Raw genomic sequence first — 18,597 nt, 5'->3', positions numbered from 1 at the left:
TCGCCGAGGGTGGGTGGGGGGCCCTCCCTGCCTCGCCCCATCCAAGGCCAGGCCTGCTGCCTGGAAGGTTGGGAGTTTGGCTCGCTTGGGGCCTGGAAAGTTCAGCGGCCCCGAAAGTGCGGGACGCGCAGGGGAGGAGGCGCCGTCCGGCCGCTGAGGGCAGAGCGCCCGCCCGGGGAGGGCGGCGGGACCTTGACTGCCTCCCCGGAGGCAAAGGGCAGCCTCCCGCGTGACCCCCTCAGAAGTGCAAAACAAGGCGGCCATCTTGGCGGCGCCTTAACCCCGTCGTGGCCGCGGCGCCCGGCCCAGCGCGGCGGCGAGGGCACCTTGAGGGTTGGAAGCTGCGATGCCACGGGGGACGGAGCAGGAATTTCCAAGACCTAGAAGAAAACCTTAGATCCTGGCAACTCCCCCCGGGGTGGTGGTGGTCTTTGGAAACCCCATCCCGTATTCTATATAGCATCAGGAGCCCGAGCCTTTTTAAGTGAATTGGGTTTGTTAAAGTCACTCCTTCCTTCTTTGCCCCTTATTCCAGGATCAGAAAGCTAGAGGCAGCGAACAGGCACCAAACGTTGCTCCCGGTGGTGGTCGCTCCCGGTGGTGGTCGTCTTCAGGTGTCTGGGACTAGCCCAGCGTCTGTCCGCGCCCCCTCCCCAGACAAGTGTATCTCACAGCATAAACAGCAGCTTCTTCACACGCAGGCCCGTCTCCAAGCCAAGCCAGGGACTCGCAGCTGAAGCGGAATTGAAGTGGCTTGCTCCTTTGAGCTCCTCTCCACCGTGAGGACTTTAGCCGCCTTTCTGAATGCCATTTGAGGAACCATAGGCCCTCCAGCCTCCACCAGTCCCATGGTCTTGTATCTGACCTGGTTCACAGATTGATATTGTCTGTCATTTGAGTACTTTTCAGCTCTTCGCATATCCTTTCTTCTTAATAGCATCGGTTCAAGATCCAGCTTAAATATAAGCTCCATCAGGAAACTAGCCTCCATTTCCCCCCTCATTTCCAGCAGAGCCTGTCTTTTCCCTCCCTGCCCACCTGTGGTTCCACTGGCCTCTGCTGTAGGAGCTCCTGTTTTCCTCTCTCCTCTCTGAACTGTGGGCACCAGGAGGGTAGGGACTGTGTGACGGTGGTCTTTGCACCCCACTTGGCCCCTCCCATATGTAGGTCATACAGGAAAGGGTTATTCCAAGAGTCAAGAGATTATTGAATGGTTTTGGTGTTGTAAACGAATTTTCCAAATATTTTGAACCTTGAGCGAAGGAACATGTAATGGGTTTTATTAAGCCCTGTGATGGAATCCTTTTGTGTTTCATTGCTTTGTTATTTTTAGTGGAAACACCAAAGTGCCATAGGAAAAAAAACCCCATGGGTCCTAGCTGACCAAGAGGACTAACTAACCACTGAGCTCCAAGTGTTCTTGCTGCTTCCTCTGTGTGGCCGTGGGGTTGGAGCCTGTGACATGTGAAGGCTGGCCCCAAGGACCAGCAAAGGAAAGTCTGTGTGTCTGATTGGGCTTGAGGCTGTGATTTCAGGCTGCCATCTCAAGATGAGACAGAAAAGAAAGTGCCTTGACAGTCTTGGAGAAGGTCAAAGCTAAAGGAAGAGTTTTTGCTTTTTTCCTTTTAAAAGAAAAAGCCCAAGTGCCCCCACGAAAGACTCCAGAAAACCCCTTTCATGCCTCACCCACAGATAATTTGCTGAACATTCATTCAGGGGAAAACAAAGAGGCGGTTTTGTTTATTTATTTAAGAGGAAAAATAAATGAGCTGTGACAAAACAATTTGAAACCAGGCCCCTCCGAGACCTGGGCTTTCACTTCCTTGATGGGAAGTAAAACAGAGAATCGAATCCCCCTCCAAATAAAAGTGAAGTTAATAATCAGACAGCTCAGGCCCTGGCCACATCCTGTGTCAGCTCCCTCCCTCCCTTGGCTCACTGTTTATAGCTGTAGAGCCGCCCTCTGGAGCCCAGAGTCGACTTAACTCTTTCGTCTCCATCCCAAGGAAGCCCAACCCTGCTCTGAGGCTGGTAGGTTCCTCACACCCTCTGTGCAGGCCTGGCCTCCGCAAGGCTGGCTCTCCCCAGGCTTGCCCACGTGGGCCCGTCCTCCAGAGGGCTGCCAGCCTGCCTTTCAGCCTCTGGCTGATGAGTTTAACAAGCCCAGCTTCAATGTGAGTGATGTATTCTGCTTGTCCTGCACAAAACCCAAAGTGGGCACAGGCGGGCTGCACTGGGTAAGCTGGCTGCACTGAGCTCAGGTGCTCAGAGCTCCAGAAGCTCCCTGTGAGAGGAGCTTCCCTCTCTTGGGAAGACACTAAACCCACTCCTGCTGCGGACTCAGGGCCTGTGCCTCCACAGCTTGGTGGTCTCTGTGAATGCATCCTGCTAGGAAGAAGCACAGACCTTTGGGGCTTCTGGCTTGTGCAGAGAGCAGTGCTGTGCGTGTCTCTGAGTTATTTTCTATGAAAACTTCAGGCTTTCTTCAAATGCCTTCCCTTGTTGCAGCCAGCCATTGTTGTAGGCAATGACCCAAGAGAGTCACTGTTACTCTTTTTACAGAGCGGGAGACTAAGGCGCAGAGGCTAAGTACCTTGCCCTCTGTTACAGAGCTGGTAAACAGCAGAGGCAGGATTTGAACCCAGGCACTGAAGCTCTGAAGGGCTCAAACAGAGGCTGCTCTCTTCTCTGGAGCCAGGGGGCTTTCTGAGAGTAATCCCATGAATGCGTTTCAAAGATCTCAAACTCCAAGGAGTTTTGGAAAACATTCAGACCTTCCTGGGGTCTCCTTTCTGCTTCCTTATTGGGATGAAGGCACGGAACATGCGGGGGGTCCCATGGACAGCGGAAGGGGAGGATGTGGAGCAGGTTGGGATGGGACAGACCTTTCATCTGCTCGGCAGGAGGTTCTAGAGCAAGAATCCAAAGACTTGGCGTGGCTGCTCTCTCAGCCCCCAGCCTACCTTCTGCTTTTATTGCATGCCATGTCCCTGCCAGTTCTGTAGCCTGTGGGTCCCTCACCAACACTCTCTTCTGGCTAAAGCTTGTCTTGCAGGAAGCTACTCACCAGTTGCCTGGGGGCAAATGGCAAAGACTCAAGAGCTGGCGGTGTGGGCCATCTTGCCTCCCTGGGATTTCCTCCTCTGCATGCCCGGGCTACTTAGATTTGTCTTGGAAGTGTCTGTTGCCAGGTCACCTTTGGCGGGTCCCTCCACCCCTGGAGGGTGTGTTAGGCTGCCCCCTGGTGTCTGGAGGCCATCATGCCTGCTTAGAGCTCCAGAAGCTCCCTGTGGGGGCGCCACTGAGCACAGAGCAGGTGTCTGTCTGTGCAGCCCTTGTCCCCCTCTTTGAGAGTGAGCTGATCTGCCAAAGATCTGTTTTCTTAGGATGCATTTCTCCATTCAAAGCCACAGCCCAGAATGGGTAGTGCCCTGTTTTTCATTTTCTAACTCATTCTTCATCTAGAGAGAAAACTCTGGGGGCTCCATTCCTGTTCTTCTCAGGGGTGCACGGCAGGGGTGGCTCCTCTGGGGAGGGAGGAGGCCAGCAGTGGCTCCTGTGTGACACCCAAGGGGGCCGACACTCGGCAGGACGCCTGGCCCCCAGTGGTCTCACAGAATGTGTGCCTTGACTCACATTTAACCTATATGTTTAAGTGGAGCACCTACATATGAGAGTGCCCACGATGGGATGGCCCCCCGTGGTCCTGACAGGCTGAAGGTCAACATCTGCCAAAACCCCCTCAATCAGACCCAGTCTTTATCAGTGCCAGGGCACTTTAGGACCATTCATCTCATTTACCCCACACCCTGGGAAGTGGGGTACGTGTGATTCTTCCCACTTTCCAGTTGAAGAAAGTGAGGTCGGAATACTTGTCCACTCTATCATGGCTGTCTGCTAAAAAATAATTTTCACTGAGTTCAAAAGGAGTGCACAGGGACAATAATGAATATTTTCTTCTCCAGGCTCGGAGGTCCTTGAGAGGCAGGACAGCACTCTGTCTTCAGCATGTTTGGGGCACTTTCCTCATCCCCGGGTGGTGGTCTCCCTGTCTGTTCTCCAGCCCTTCCCAGCTCCTGGCAGGCCTCCCCACAGCCTTATCTCTTGTCCAAGAGCACATGTCCTTAGGAAGTAAATATCGTGTTGCAAGAACCAGTAAGATGAGAATCCCTCATTGCACATTTTCCTCAGCTTTTATGCACTTAAAACATTATGCAAAATTTCAGACATATAAAGGAGCAGATGGTATGCTGAACGCCCATGTGCCCACCAGCACCATCGCCAAGTCCTGGCCAAGTCCGTCCATGTGTGTCAGCATCCACCTCTCCACACCCATATAGTTTTTAGATAAGTCCAATGCATCAGGTCATATCACTTCATCTTTTAGTACTTCAGTACATATCTCTTAAAAAAACTCATTACACTTACGTTGTTCTTACTTCATTTAAAAATTAATAATAACTGCCTAAATATTAGCAAGATTCATCTGCTCTTCACCTTTCTAGAACATTTTTAAACTTTTTGCCTTTCTACTTAAAGAAAAAAAAAAAAAGAAATATGTATTTCTCAGCATCGGGTCATATCCTGACGATGGCTCCTAAAAGGATAGATTTCTGAATCTGGGCAGAAACGCCCAGTTATTAATTCTCTGAGGCCAGCGATCATTTCTAAAGCTTGTTCCCACTACCGCCCTCTGCTTGGCCAGGGCTGTGCACGTAAGTGGGGGCCAGGCCAGTGTGAGCTTCAGTTAAAGATGAACACAGGGAGGGTGGGGATGTGGCGCGTTGAGCTAATGTGGGGGGACTGGAGAGCAGCCCCTATGTCCTCCCACCCACACTCTGAGTGGCTGTCCTTGGCTTTCCATGCGGTGCTCCACCCGCCAGCTGCCTGGGCCTCCTAGGGAACCCTCTTCTCTCTCTCGCTCCAGATACTTGACTATTTTCCAGTGACTCCGTGGAACCCCACTTTGTGGGGCCTCCAGCCGTCTTGGTTTTGCCAATTTGCTGCTTAACATACAGCAACAGTTGACAGGGTGGTTTCATGGTGGTTTCATGCCAAGCGCTTTGCTCATCTGTCCTCACGGCAGTGCCAAAGATGGGTATTGCTGTCACTGCCATTTCACAGCCGATAAGACTAAGGGAGGGCAGGTAAGTGCCTTGCTGGCCGAGGAAGTGGCTGTGCCAGGATTTGAACACGGTCCCTCTGAATGTTGAGCGCTCTCCATCGCAACACTGGTTCTCAAACGTTAAGCCTCGTTTAGCAGACTTCTAGGCAACTTGGCCTAGGACAAGGCTCTTACCTTTCTGAGGACAAATCTTGACAAGTTGGGATCTGCAGTCACCATGCACTTTTCCTTGCAATGTTCACGTCTTCCAGAACAGATATAGCATGACTTATTATTACACACGCCCTTATTAGGAGATTAGCTCAGTTGAATGGAAAACATTTTAGGTCATTCAGCTTCGAATTTCCTGGTTTGTCTTTTTCATGGTTAAATAATAGTTTGAGTCATGGATTACAGGACTGTGACAGGTGTGAAGGTTAGGAGGGATGGGAAGAAGCTAGGTTGAGTAAGCCTACAACCTAGACATTATCCTTTCTGTACATTTTGTCACATCTCTCAGTGTTTGATAGTCTGAAAAATGGGACTTTTGGAACATACAGAATCAGGGTCGAATACTTAAGAAATCTTGGAGGGAGAAGGGCTAGTGCAGGCACAGTGTCCTTTACCCCAGGCAATCAGAGTTCAGCCTGTGTGGCTTCGCCTTGGCTGAACTTTGCAGGAGCAGTTTTAGGTGGCCTGGTGAGGCTCAGTCCCAATCCACTGCAAGCCTGTCTCACGCACCTCGGACAGCCTGGGCATGAAAGCTGGGCACTAAACTAAATTCAGTCACACTCTTGATTTTGCTTTAGTTTGCTTAAGCTTTTTCCCAACTCCTGCTGCTCTAGAGAAATGGAAGAGTGGGCAGAGGTGGGTTTGATTAATTAAGGGACATGGAACAACCAAAGCAGACACAGAGCAGAGGTGCACTGGCGGACTCACAGGAGAAAGAGAAGCAACCGAAAGCTGAATCACGAGGCCAAACTCAAAAGGAGAGGACGCAGTGTTTGCTGGACGTGTTCGTGGGGTTTATGGACACTAGGCAGTGAGGCTGAACTTCCAGAAGCTGTCTGCCCACCATGGCAATGAGGAAGCTGGGGTTATCATTAGGTCTCCTTGGGAATGTCTAGAGAGGAATCAAATCATCTACATTGTTTCCAAAAGTTGCGTTTGCTGGGGCTCCTCCAGCTTTGGCCTCAGTTCGGTATGCCAATCTTCCACGAACTCCTGCTCTTCTAGGAATCGTGTGCTGGTGGGTTGGGTTTGCCCCGGTGTACACAGAGGTAGGTGCCTGGAAAATGCAAAGCTATAACCCAGCTCCATCATATGCTTCTGCTCAGATTCTCCTTTGAGTCCTCCTTCCACTGTGGAGGCACCACAGTGGAAGCCTCCAAAATTTGCAGTGAACTAGACTGGCTTTCAGCCCTGCTCCAGGAAGATCAGCCCTCACTCTGCAAGAGACCACCAGTGGGAGTGAGTTGGGAGAACTGTAGGAAAAACATGGGCAAGAAGGAAAGCTTGCTTTTCTAGGACTGTCCTTGTTCAGTGTTTGGAAGAGTCTGTAATCCATAAGAAACATTAAGGCTCAGAACATTCCTGAGTGTGGTTGGTTGAGGGTCAAAACAGTTGTTTTAAATCCACTGCTGCTTCTTTTTCTCTCCTGGGTCTGTGTTTTTTGTTTTTCTGGTGGTGTTTGCTCTCACATTCTTCTCTTTCTTCAGAATATTCACATCTCCCCCACCCCACCCCCTTCTTTTTCATTCTCAATTCCCCTTCCCACCCCACTCTGCCTTCACATAATTTTTCTTTTCTTTTGGCCTTCCTTGTTCTGCATCTGGATTCCCGGATGGTTTATTTTGTCTGTTTCCTGAATTTCCCTCCTCTCCCATTTTTTACAGTTTTGTTGTTGTTGATGTTCTTGTTTCGCTTCCTTCAGCTTCAGTTCTTTCCCCCAAAGCTTTCCTTGGGCCACACAGGCTTTTATTCTTGTTCATCTGTTTAAGACATGCTGGCAAGGAGGAGGCCACAGCCGGCAGGCAGGGCCACGGTGGCAGAAGAGGACCTGGGAGTCTGAAGATTCTCCCCCAGCTCGGGTGTCCTTGGAAGAAGGGCTTCCTTCTGGAGAGGGGGCTGGGCCTCTGCTGCTCTCCCCCTGTGAGGCTGGACGTCGCCTGCCAGCCCCCGGCTGAAGGTTGGGGGCAGATGGTGTTTCCTCCACGGTGTGTGGGCCGGGGCCCCATCTCACAGGGCAGCGATGGAATCAGCCCTTCTCGGTGGACAGGTGGAAGACTCATCAGGTTCCACCCAGAAAGGCTGAGGCTCGGGGGAGGTGCCCCGGAGGGGAATGTATCACTTGCAAGGCTCTGTGCTGTGGGTGGGAGGACCTGCTGCGTGGGGGCTGCCTCTCAGGGGGAGTCTAGGTATCCTGTGACCCTGGGTCCCTGGCCAAAGCTGGCCTGAGCATCTGGAGCTGCCTGCGGGGAAACTGAGGCAGTTCTCTGGTGGAGAGTCCTTCCTTCCCACCCCCCACCCCGGCCAGTAGGCGTTTTGAGAGCCCAGGAAGAATGCAAGAAGAGGCTGATCACTGTGAGGTGTCTTTAAAGGCTCTTGGCCACTGGGAGCCACACAGAGCCCATCTGTGGGAGGCCCTGAGGGTCCAGTCTGGTACCAAGAGAAGCAGGTGGCACTTCTCGATGGGTGAGGTGGCAGAGAAATCCTAGAAGTCACAGCCGCACCCCTCCTTGTCTGGAGTTGGGGGTGGGGGGGGACGGTGAGGAGTGGCCGGCCCCTGCTCCCCAGCTGTCTGAGCCGAGTCAACTGGAGTCCATCTGGCTGTCTTCCCTGGCCCAGGCTGGCGTCCCACCCTGGGCCATCAGTGCTGCTGGGTGCTGGCTGAGTCCTCGGCGGGGGGCAGACGCATCAGTGTTCTGCCTGGGGCACCGCGGCAGCTGGGTTGCACCCTGGGGTAAAGGGGTCCGAGAGCACCAGGTGCTCTGGTGCGCTGCCTACCCTGAGGCCCTGTGGCGATGGCGGCCACTTGCTTCCCTGGAAGTGCCGTCAGGGCCCCTTGCCTTCTCCTCCCCCTGCTCACTTGCCGGGTCCCATCTATCCTCCTCCCTTATCAGTGCACAAGGTTCGCTGCCACTTTAGGAAAGACAGTTGATCATATGGAAGCTTGAGAGAAATGTTCACTTGTTTTATATTTTGCTTCTTCTCATTTGCTTATGTTTTCTAAGCCTCTAGTCCTAGAGTCCAACTCTTGGGTCTAGCTAGAGCCTGGTAGGCTGCAGTCCATGGGGTCTGGAAGAGTTGGACAGGACTGAGAGACTTCACTTTCACTTTTCACTTTCATGCATTGGAGAAGGAAATGGCAACCCACTCCAGTGTTCTTGCCTGGAGAATCCCAGGGACGGGGGAGCCTGGTGGGCTGCCGTCTATGGGGTCGCACGGAGTCAGACACGACTGAAGCGACTTAGCAGCAGCAGCAGCATCCCTCAAGACCCTGGAACCATGAGTCCCAAGAGCCGCCCACCAACCCCCCCCACCCCAAGGCCCTGACTCCTGGGCCCCATGGACTTGGTTCATCTCTGGTTCAAGGCAGAGCCTCCCTCCTCCCCGGCACAGAGGGTCAACCTAGACAGGAGGGTTGGTGAGGCGACAGATGATGAATTTTCTTCCAAGTTCTCCCTTCCACTCTGGGGGAGGCCCCGGCCTCTTTGATGCAGGAATTTGGGTGGGGTTAGGATCTGGCAGCCTCTTGCCCTTCCCACCTGAGCCCAAAGCACACGCTCATGCAACCTGCGGTGTCAGTGCCGCCTCGTTCCTGCCACCTCCCTCTGCTTTCCCCCTTCCCACGCACCACGTTGTATAAATATTTACACCCCCGGGCTGGCAGGAATCTTTCTCCAGCTGCTTCCCTGGTTTCTGGGAGAGCTTGTTCTCTTACTGAACAGCTGCAGCAGATCTGGTTGCCTTTGGTCAGACAAGGGCAGGCCCTGGTTTGGGGGCCTTGTGGGCCCCCTCTGGGGTGGAGGGTGCAGTTGGCGGGAGAAACTCAACTGTTAAAAAGTCACAGGCTGTGGCAAAGGTCCATGCTTTCCTCTGCCGGCTGCCTCCGTGGCGACCCTCCAAGAGCTGTCTGATCCCTGCTCTGGCTGGGGTCGTGGGTCCTGCTTCTCCAAGAAACAGCTCCCCAGGGTGGGATCTGCCCCTCTCTGGGCTGGGTGTGCTGGAGAGGGCTGGAGAGCAATGCTGAAGCAAGCTGGCTGGTGCTAGGACAAAACAGGAACTTAAGTGTACTTACAAGCACTTTACAGTTTGCAAGTCTGTGCTATACCCTTGATCCTCCCCCTGAAGCAGATTCCCCGGCTTAGTGCTGGAGGATCTTCATACTGGGGCTTCTCCCCATCTCCTGCCCCAGGCCACCTTACTTCCCACCAATAATACTTGGGGGCTGGGGAGTGGAGGGGACAGATGCCTCTTCCCTTATCTTCCTTGGTGACCTAGGAAGCAGGAGTCTGCCAGAGAATCAAGCTGCCATTTGTTGGGTTCCCACGGGCCGGGTGCTGTGCGAGGTACTTCCCCATGGTCTCATGTAATTATTCAAGCCTTAAGCCAGCAGATTTTTTAGCTTCCGTGTGTGTGTTTCTTGTTCCTGCCCTCAGACAGCCATGGCCGCGTGGCAGTGAGCTCCCAGACACAGTGCCCTGTCTTCCTCTGGCGCTTTCTCAGGTCCTGGGGAGTCTCCAGGGGCCAGCCAGAGGACACTTGTCTCTCGCCGACAGCGAGGGCAGGTCACCTGCTGCAGCCTCCCTCCTGCACCTTGCTTTCCCCACACTTGTGGGAGGTAATTAACCTGTTCCCCATAGAGCATTCTAAACGCAGTGCAACAACAGGCTTTAAAAAGCAACAGCGTGGTGTCATCTAACTCCTTTTTCTATGTATGGCGGGGAGGTGGTGTGTGTGACAGAAGAGACTGTTCAGGTATCAGGTACGAAGAAGCATATGTGCTGAGGGAGCCTGAGGAGAAAGAAGACGGGGATAAAAAGGCCTGGATCTCACCAAGGGGTCGAGCCACTGGGAAGGCGGGTGTGTGAATGGGTAGGGGTTCCTGATGGGGGCCAGAGACAGAGGCCCCAGGCTCCTCCTACACTCATACTTGTGCCAGAAAGCAAAGAGGTAGATTTGGTCTGTCTTTCTCTCCGAGCTCAGACTCCTCCTGGGCCTGAGAGGAAAGCTCCTGTCAAAAGGTAAGAGGCCTGGCCCAGCGCTTGGTACCCAGCAGGCAGCAGGCCATCCCAAGGTGAGGCAGGGGAGGGGTGGGCTGGGCACCGGGTAGGAAAGTAGGAAACCACAGCTCAGAGCCGCGCAGCTGGGAGATATTCCTGTTGCTGCCTGCCTTCCCACCCCCCAAAGGTACAACAAAACCCAAATAAAAGTCTGACCCGGCAGATATTAATACTCCAGAGCCAGGGCTGGTGTGCAAGCGGCCGCCCCCCTCTTCCCCCTTCTGTTTCTATAAGCGGCTGAAATAAATTTAGCGAAACAACCCCACCCGTCTGAGGGCCTAAGATTTCAGAGCAGTGGGACTCTTTCCCCTGAAAGCCCCTGTTTTTCAGAGCTGAGAGCTTTTTGTTTAAAATTTCCTTTGAAAATGGAATGTGCTCGATCTAAAATAATTATTTTACTGCAGTCATCTATTCCTCATAGATAAATACTCTGACATAGTATGGCTTGCTAGAAAGCCGATCTACGGATGCTGTACAGCTTAAAATAGTTAACTCTACGGGGCCACTGCCTGGTTGGATCTGTTGGGATATTTACTGTAACGTTATTCTTCGCTATGTCTGTGTGTGTTCAGCCAAGTCCCTCTGTTGTCTGTCACAGGACAATAGTTATGGCTGGCTAAGTTACCAAAGTAGAGAATTACTTATTTGAGACCTACTGTGTGCTAGGCACTGGGCCAGGTACTGGCAGTTGAGTGGAGAGCAGAAAGAGCCTACTTATGGAGCAAACATGCTGGTGGGAAGAGAGATGTCAGAAAGTAAGATGACTACAAAAGCCTGGCAACTAATATCGTACTTAATAGTGAAAGATTAAACACCTTCTCTTAAGAATGGGGTCAAGATGAGCATGTCCAGTCTCACCACACCTATTCAATACCATGGCGCAAGTCCTAGACAGGGCAATAGCACAAAAAAAAGAGATATAATGCATATAATTGGAAAGGAAGAAGTCAAACTATTTCCATTCAAAGACAACATAATTTTCTATATTTAAAAAAAAATCCAAAACAAAACTCAAGGAATTCACCAAAAAACGGTCTTAAAACTAAAGGAGGACTTCCCTGGTGGTAGAGTGGAGAAGAATCTGCCTACCAATGCAGGGGATGGGTTCGATCCCTGGTCCGGGAAGACCCCACTTACCCTCAGAGCAACTTGGACCGTGTGCTGCAATGACTGAGCCCATGTCCCACAACTACTGAAGCCTGTTTACCCCTAGAGCGTGTGCTCCGCAACAAGAGAAGCCACCGCGCTAAGAAGCCTACGCACCGAAAGGAAGAGTAGCCTGCATTTGCTGCAACTAGAGAAAGCCCACACAAAGCAATGAAGACCCAGCACAGCCAATAAAATTAATTGAAAAAAAAAAAAAAAACTAAAATGACTTTCGCAAGGTCATAGGATGCAAGATCAATATACAAAAGTCAACTGTATTTCTATAAAATAGTAATGAGAAATTAAAAACAAATTAAGAAAAAAATTATAATATAGTTGGCCCCTGAACAACACTGGTTTGAACTGCACAAGTCCACTTATTTTTTTCAAAAGTAAATGCAACAGTACTACATGACACAAGGTTGGTTAAATCCGCAGATGCAGAACTGTGGATGTGAGAAACTGCACATATTCTTGAGGGCCAACTATAAGTTCTACATGGAATTTTGCCTGTGAGAAAGGTTGGTGCCCCCAACTCTTGCACTGTTCAAGGGTCAACTATAGTTCCCCCCCCCAAAAGGGAATATTAGATATAAATCTAACAAAATATACATAAGATCTTGTGTTAAAAACTACAAAACACTGATTAAAGATATTGAAGAAGACCTAAATAAATAGACATATCATGTTCATGAATTAAAAGACATATTAGTAAAGCAGATATAATTCTTCCTGAAATTGACCTATAGACTTAATACAATTCCAATATAATATCCCAGTAGAATTCTTTTTCTTTTGTAGTTACAGACAAGCTGAATCTGAAATTTATATGAACAGGCAGCAAAAGAACTAGAACAGCTAAAACAATTTGGAAAATTAAGAATAAAGTTGGAGGAATTATACAACCTGATTTTAAGACTTACTACTGGGCTTTCCAGGTGGCACAGTGGTAAAGAATCTGCTTGCCAATGCAGAAGATGCAAGAAAGGTGGGTTTGATTCCTGGGTCGGGAGGATTCCCTGGTGTAGGAAATGGCAACCCTCTCCAGTATTCTTGCCTGAAAAATTCCATGGACGGAGGAGCCTGGTGAGCTACAGTCCAGGGGGTCATAAAGAGTTAAACAGGACTGAACACAGACACAAAGTTACAATAATCAAGGCTGTGGAATTGGCAAAGGAATGAAACACACAGATCAATAGAACAGACTAAAAAGCAATTCAGTAGAAAAATTCAATACATTACAAAATATAAATACAAAATGATTTTTTGTATACAAAAAAATATACAATCATAATACAAAAATGATACTCTTTTCAATAAAGAATGTCCTGATTAGACATCCAGAGGCAAAAAAAAAAAAAAATTAACCTCAACCTAAATCTATTTTACATAAAAATTAACACCAAATGGATCTCAGTGTAAAACATACAACTATAAAATTATTAGAATAAAATAGAAAATTTAATGACCTAAGGCTAGCTAAAGAGTCCTTAGACGGGTCACCAAAAAGCATGATTCATAAAACTGATAAGTTAGACACCATCAAAATTTAAAACTTTTGCTCTGTGAAAGATACTTTGTTCAGAGAATGAAAAGGTAAGATACAGACTGCAGAAAATATTTGCAAATCACTTATTTGACAAAGCCTATATTCAGAATATCTAAAGAACTCTCAAAACTCAACAGTAAGAAAACAAACCCGATTAAAAACAGGGGAAAGAGTTGAACAGACGTTTCATCAAAGAGGGCATACAGGTGGCAAATAAGCATATGAAATGTTTAAAATCATTACCTGTTGGAGAAATGTAAATTAAAACCACAATAAGATACCACTACACAACTGTTAGAGTGATTAAAATAAAAAATACTGACAATTGTGAGTGCTGCTAAGGACAGTAGCCCCCCCAGGCTTCTCTATCCATGGAATTTTCCAGGCAAGAATACTGGAGTGGGTTGCCATTTCCTACTCCAGGGGATCTTCCCGACACAGGGATCAAACCCACATCTCTTGCGTCTCCTGAACTGGCAGGCAGATTCTTTACCACTGAGCCACCTGGAAACTCATATATTGCTGTGGGAGGTGCATAACGGTATACTGAAAGAAAGTGAAGTTGCTCAGTTGTGTCCGACTCTTTGTGACCCCATGGACTGTAGCCTTCCAGGCTCCTTTGTCCATGGGATTTTCCAGGCAAGAATATTGGAGTGGGTTGCCATTTCCTTCTCTAGCAAAATGGTATACTCACTCTCAAATAAGGTTTGCCCTTTTTTTTTTTAAACTTTAACATACAGTTACTATGTGATCCAGTAATCCCACTCCTACTTATTTACCCTCAAGAAATAAGAACTTATGTTCACACAAAAATCTATACACAGTGTTTACTGCAGCTCTATTTACAATGGCCCCAAACTGGAAATAATCCAGTGACTTTTAACAGGTGAATAAACCAATGGTGGTAGACCCAGTGAAATACCATTCTTCATTTAAAAGGAATGAACTATTGATACATGCAACAACATGGATAAGTCTCAAAGGCAATATGCTCTGTGAAATCATATTGACTGTATGATTCCAGTTATATGGCATTCTAGAAAAGACGAAATGACACTATAGACAGCAGATCAGTGCTTGCCAGAGGAAGGGATGGGGGAGGGTCTGACCACAAAGAGGAGGGCAGGCAACCCACTCCAGTATTCTTGCCTAGAGGATCCCATGGACAGAGGAGCCTGGTAGGCTACAGTCCATAGGGTGACAGTTAGACACAACTGAAGCGACTTAGCACAGCACATCTGACCACAAAGGGAGAGCATGTGAGTTTTGGGGGGATAATGGAACTGTTCTGTTTCCCATTTGAAGTGGTAGCTACATAAATATACTCACACGTTAAAATCCATAGAATTGTATACTGAATAAAGGTCAATTTTGCTATATTTTAAATTAAATAGTAAAGTTACAGGAATGTACAAATACAAATTGAAACAACTTTGGAGGAAACGAATATTCCTTGAAGAAAGAAGAGAGAAGACAGACACATTGCCTTGATCAGGGGAGAGGGTGCCAAGAATGGTTGAGGAAGTGATGCTTGAGCTGGGTTCTAAAGAATGATTGAGAATTTACTTGGGTCAAAGGAAGGTCAATTCAGATAGAAGAAATTGAACGTGTCAAGGCCCTGGGGCAGGAGGAAGGATGGCTCATTTTCATCTGAGACAGACTAGGGCACAGGGAGCGCCTTGGAGGGGTGGGAGAGATGGTGGTGGGGAGGGGCAGCAGCATGAAAGCCAAGAACTGAGCAGTAAAAGAGTCTGATTATGCTAGATTATGGGTTTGGTTTTTACTCTACAAGGGATGGGTAGTGAAGGGTTTGAGGCAATTGTATAATACAAGATCCTGAAGAAGGGAATGGCTACCCACTCTAGTATTCTTGTCTGGGAAATTCCATGGACAAAGGAGCCTGACTGGCCACAGTCCATGGGGTCTCACAGAGTCGGACAGGACTGAGCAACTAACACACACAAAACACAAGATCAGATCTAGGTTTTGAAAAAAAATTACTATGGGTGCCCAAAGGAGAGGATTTGGGGAGCACACAGGAATCTTAGAGTTGGAAAGGACCTCTCAAACAGGATTTCTCAATGTTGGTACTATTGACATTTTGGGTCAGATAATTTTTTGTTGTGGGGGGGGGGGCGGGGGCGGGGCACGTGGCCAGGGGTTGGCCTGTGCATTGCAGGACATTCAGTAGCATCCTTGGTCTCAACCTACCAGATTCCGGTAGCACTGACCTTCCCTCCTCCAGTTGTGACAGCCAAAAAACTTCTCTAGACATTGCCAAATATTCACTGCAGGTGTATCAACCCTGGTTGAGAACCACCATTCTAAAACAACCAAATTCAGTATTTCTGGCTTCACAATAGAATCGTCTAGGGAGCTTAGAAAATACAAATACTGGCCTTCACCCCAGACCAACTGAAGCAGAATCTTTGGAGGTGGGGTGGGGCCTGACGCCCAGCATTATTTTAAAAGCTTCCCAGATGATTGTGCTCAGAGTGATGTTTGGGTACCACAGCCTAGTCCCCACTCTCCATCTCTATCTCAGAAGACTTAGCCCAGACTAGACAAACAACCCCCTGAAACGGAGGCAGAGTAGCTCCAGAATGCCTTACTCCTGGATCAGTGCTCATTCCATTGAACCCTGTTGCCTCTTAACAGCTGCACAGAATATGCCCTGGGTAAACTGCGGAAGCCCAGCCTCCCTGAGTTACCAGCGCTGGCTTTCTGAACATTCCAGTGTTAAGGTTGTCATCCCCTCTTCCTGCAAAGCCCAGGCCCTCCCTCCCTTCCTGCCACCCCTGGAACCTCTTCCCCTTCCTTCTTCTACTCCTGCTGCTAGATTTCATGGTGACCAAAGAGTCTGAATGGGCTCAACAGCAAGGGTCGGGTGCAAACTGAAAACATTTACTGACCACCTACGCAGGATCTATTCACGAATTGCCAGTAATAGAGAAGTCCTGGCCCTTAGGAGTTCAGCCTAGAGGGGAATAAACAGGTAATTTCCATAAAATGCTGCAGGCTACAACGGCGCCACTAAGAAAGAGGTATTTTGCCTGCTGGGGAGCTGCCTGAAATCCCAGCAAAAGGAAGCCCCAGGGAGGGGTATGCAGCAACCATCAGCAACTGTTAGCAGCTTGGAGTGGCTGAAGGGGAAATGGCTCTCAGGGGTTAGCACTGTCGGGAAAGGGCTACACCTTCCTGACCACCCCAGAGGCGAAGGGACCTGCTCGAGGTTGTCCAACTGGTAACCAGCTGGCAGAGTTGGGCTTCCTATCAAAGTCTAGGTGGCTCAAAACTCATGGGCTAACCCTGTGTCTCTAGGCAGGTGACCCAGGCAAGGAAGGAGGGGTTATATAGCTGTGGGTTAGCCTGGGAACTTAATGGAATGGTGGGACATTTCTGCAGGAAAAGTGTTAAAACAATTGACTCAAGAAGTAGGTTTAGATATCCCGCTGCCAGGCAATGAGACTCCCCAAGGCTGTGGTAGCCCTGGGGTTGGATTCCCAGTCCTACCAGGAGGTGGTGGGCTCCCTGAGCTGTACCCCAAAGGTTCCCAACACTGTGCAGAGGTGCATTTACAGCAGACCCTCAAGTGCCCTCTCTTGAAGCCTCTGCCTGGTTCATAGCATACTGGCAGCTGAGCTGTGGCCACTAAGCACTGAGGTTGCTTGAGGATATTGAGAGAAAGAAGAGTCTGGCTTTTATTGGATATCAACAGGGCCGAGTGATCTAGTTTTGAGAAATACCTGTGACAACAACCTGGTATTTTTCAGTTGGGCAGCAGATCCTGATCACCTCATCCTGACTCACCTTGCTCTTTCCCAGGCTCTGGGGCCAGTGCTCTCTGCCCCTTTCCAGGCGTCCAAGCCTGCTTTGTCCAGGCCTGGGCCTGGGCAGGAGGTTGGGGGGGAGGTCAGAGAGTGATCCAGATCAAAGCTGTCAGCTGATCATTTTATGGAAGAATCTATATTGAAGAATCCTTTGCAAAGTGAATACTTCCTGAATTTGTTTTATGCTTTAGAAAGACACCAAGAATGGTTTAATTTACACACAGTGGCTGGACATACACAAGGGTTCAGCTAGGCATGAGACTATAGACACTTTACCTGCCAATTTAAGGCGGAATTGTTATCCCTACTTTAGAGACTTTGGTCAGTGTCTTGAAAAAAGGTTAAGAAGTGGCAGAGCCAAAATTTGGATTCCAAACTGCCCCAACTTCAAAGCCCTGGACCACTGATTCTTACACCTTGGTGTTTGAGTCACTAACATGAAATTTACAAAGAATGCAGATTCCTGGTCCCATCCCAGAGTAATTGATTCAGTGGGCCTGGAACCAAGGCAGGGGAACCTGCATTCCACACGCGAATCTGAATCAGATAACTTTGCAACAGCACTTGTCCCTTCCTCCCTCTCTCTCTAATCCAGGAACCTAGCTGTTATCCTAGGGTCTCAGCTAGCAGAGGTTACGAGGGAAGCGCGGGGTCTGATCTGAGAATTTGGGCTTTTTTTTTTTTTTGCAAATGACTTGAAGCTGAGGAAGAAGCACAACATCGCAGCAGCCCGTCGCCCCACACTCTCACCTGCCGCGAGGTGCGCCCAAACTGGCCGAAGGAGTTTGTCCGTCGCGCTTCCCTAATTCTGAGGACTTTCACTTTCCTCTTTTCGTAAAACCTAAAACCCCCAAGCCGAAAATACCTGGCTAGCCCCTCCTCGCTTAGGCGACCGGCTCCGTGTGAGCGGGGAGGGCCCGGATGTTGGGCCCCGGACGGCAAATCTGGCCCGTCGCCTCCCGGTCGGAAAAGGTAGTGCAGGTGACTGGGCGGCGGCTCTGGGCCGGGCGCGGGCGAGGAACCCGAGGGCTGAGCGCAGGCGGCGGCGGAGGTCCGCGCACGCCTCCCGTCCGGCTTCCGGCCCGGGTCGCTGCCGTTCCCCCGACACCCGGCACCTGCTGAGCACGTACGGGGCGCGGGGTCGAGGGGGCGCGCAGGCCGGCTCTGTCCCTCCTCCACCCGGCGGGACGTTGCTCCCCGGTCCGCCGCGGCGCGGATGCCAGGTCAGCGAAGGGTTAAGGAGGCCGGCTTCCTCACCCTTGGAAAGTCCCCGAAATGACGTTGCAACCCGACAATTAAAAAAAAGAGTTTAATTATAGAGACAGGCTCTGGGAGTTGGAACAAACCCGGTCGGTCGGTGGGGCCGGTAAACAACTCCGGAGCGAGCGGGCCGGGCTGGACGCCGCCCGCGGAGCCCGCGCCCCTGGGAGCGGGGGAGGGGAGCGCCCTCCAGGAGTTGGGAACCGAAGGAAATTCGAGGAATCGGCCTTCTTTTGGCAGGGTTGGGGGGGCGCAGTGGAAGACTTTTTAGCTAGCCCGCGGTGCCAAGGCCCCGTCATGGTGCTTCTGGCGGGTCCCGCAGTCGCGGGGGTTGGAGGCGGGGGGGGGGGGTGTAAGAGGCGCCACCTGGAGAGGGGGACCCTGGGTGCGGGTCGGGACTGGCCCTGGGCCCCGCCCGCTCCG

At 50.2% G+C, this 18,597-nt stretch overlaps 2 long non-coding RNA genes across 2 annotated transcripts in view; one reads left to right on the top strand and one right to left on the bottom strand.

Moving 5' to 3' along the window:
• Nucleotides 1-11,226, top strand: part of LOC139185346 (uncharacterized) — a 23,437-nt gene extending 12,211 nt beyond the window's left edge. The window contains exon 2 of the long non-coding RNA XR_011568972.1: nucleotides 536-11,226. This is a non-coding gene — a long non-coding RNA (uncharacterized lncRNA). The remainder of the gene's footprint in view (nucleotides 1-535) is intronic.
• Nucleotides 8,272-18,597, bottom strand: LOC139185347 (uncharacterized). The gene is made up of 2 exons (XR_011568973.1): nucleotides 17,665-18,597; nucleotides 8,272-12,592 (listed from the first exon to the last, which is right to left on the bottom strand). It is a non-coding gene; the product is annotated as an uncharacterized lncRNA (long non-coding RNA).

Source organism: Bos indicus, chromosome 10 (genome assembly GCF_029378745.1).
Source record: "Bos indicus isolate NIAB-ARS_2022 breed Sahiwal x Tharparkar chromosome 10, NIAB-ARS_B.indTharparkar_mat_pri_1.0, whole genome shotgun sequence".
Classification (NCBI taxonomy): domain Eukaryota; kingdom Metazoa; phylum Chordata; class Mammalia; order Artiodactyla; family Bovidae; genus Bos; species Bos indicus.
Note: the sequence above shows the minus strand (reverse complement) of the source record. Positions and strands in the feature narration are given on the sequence as shown.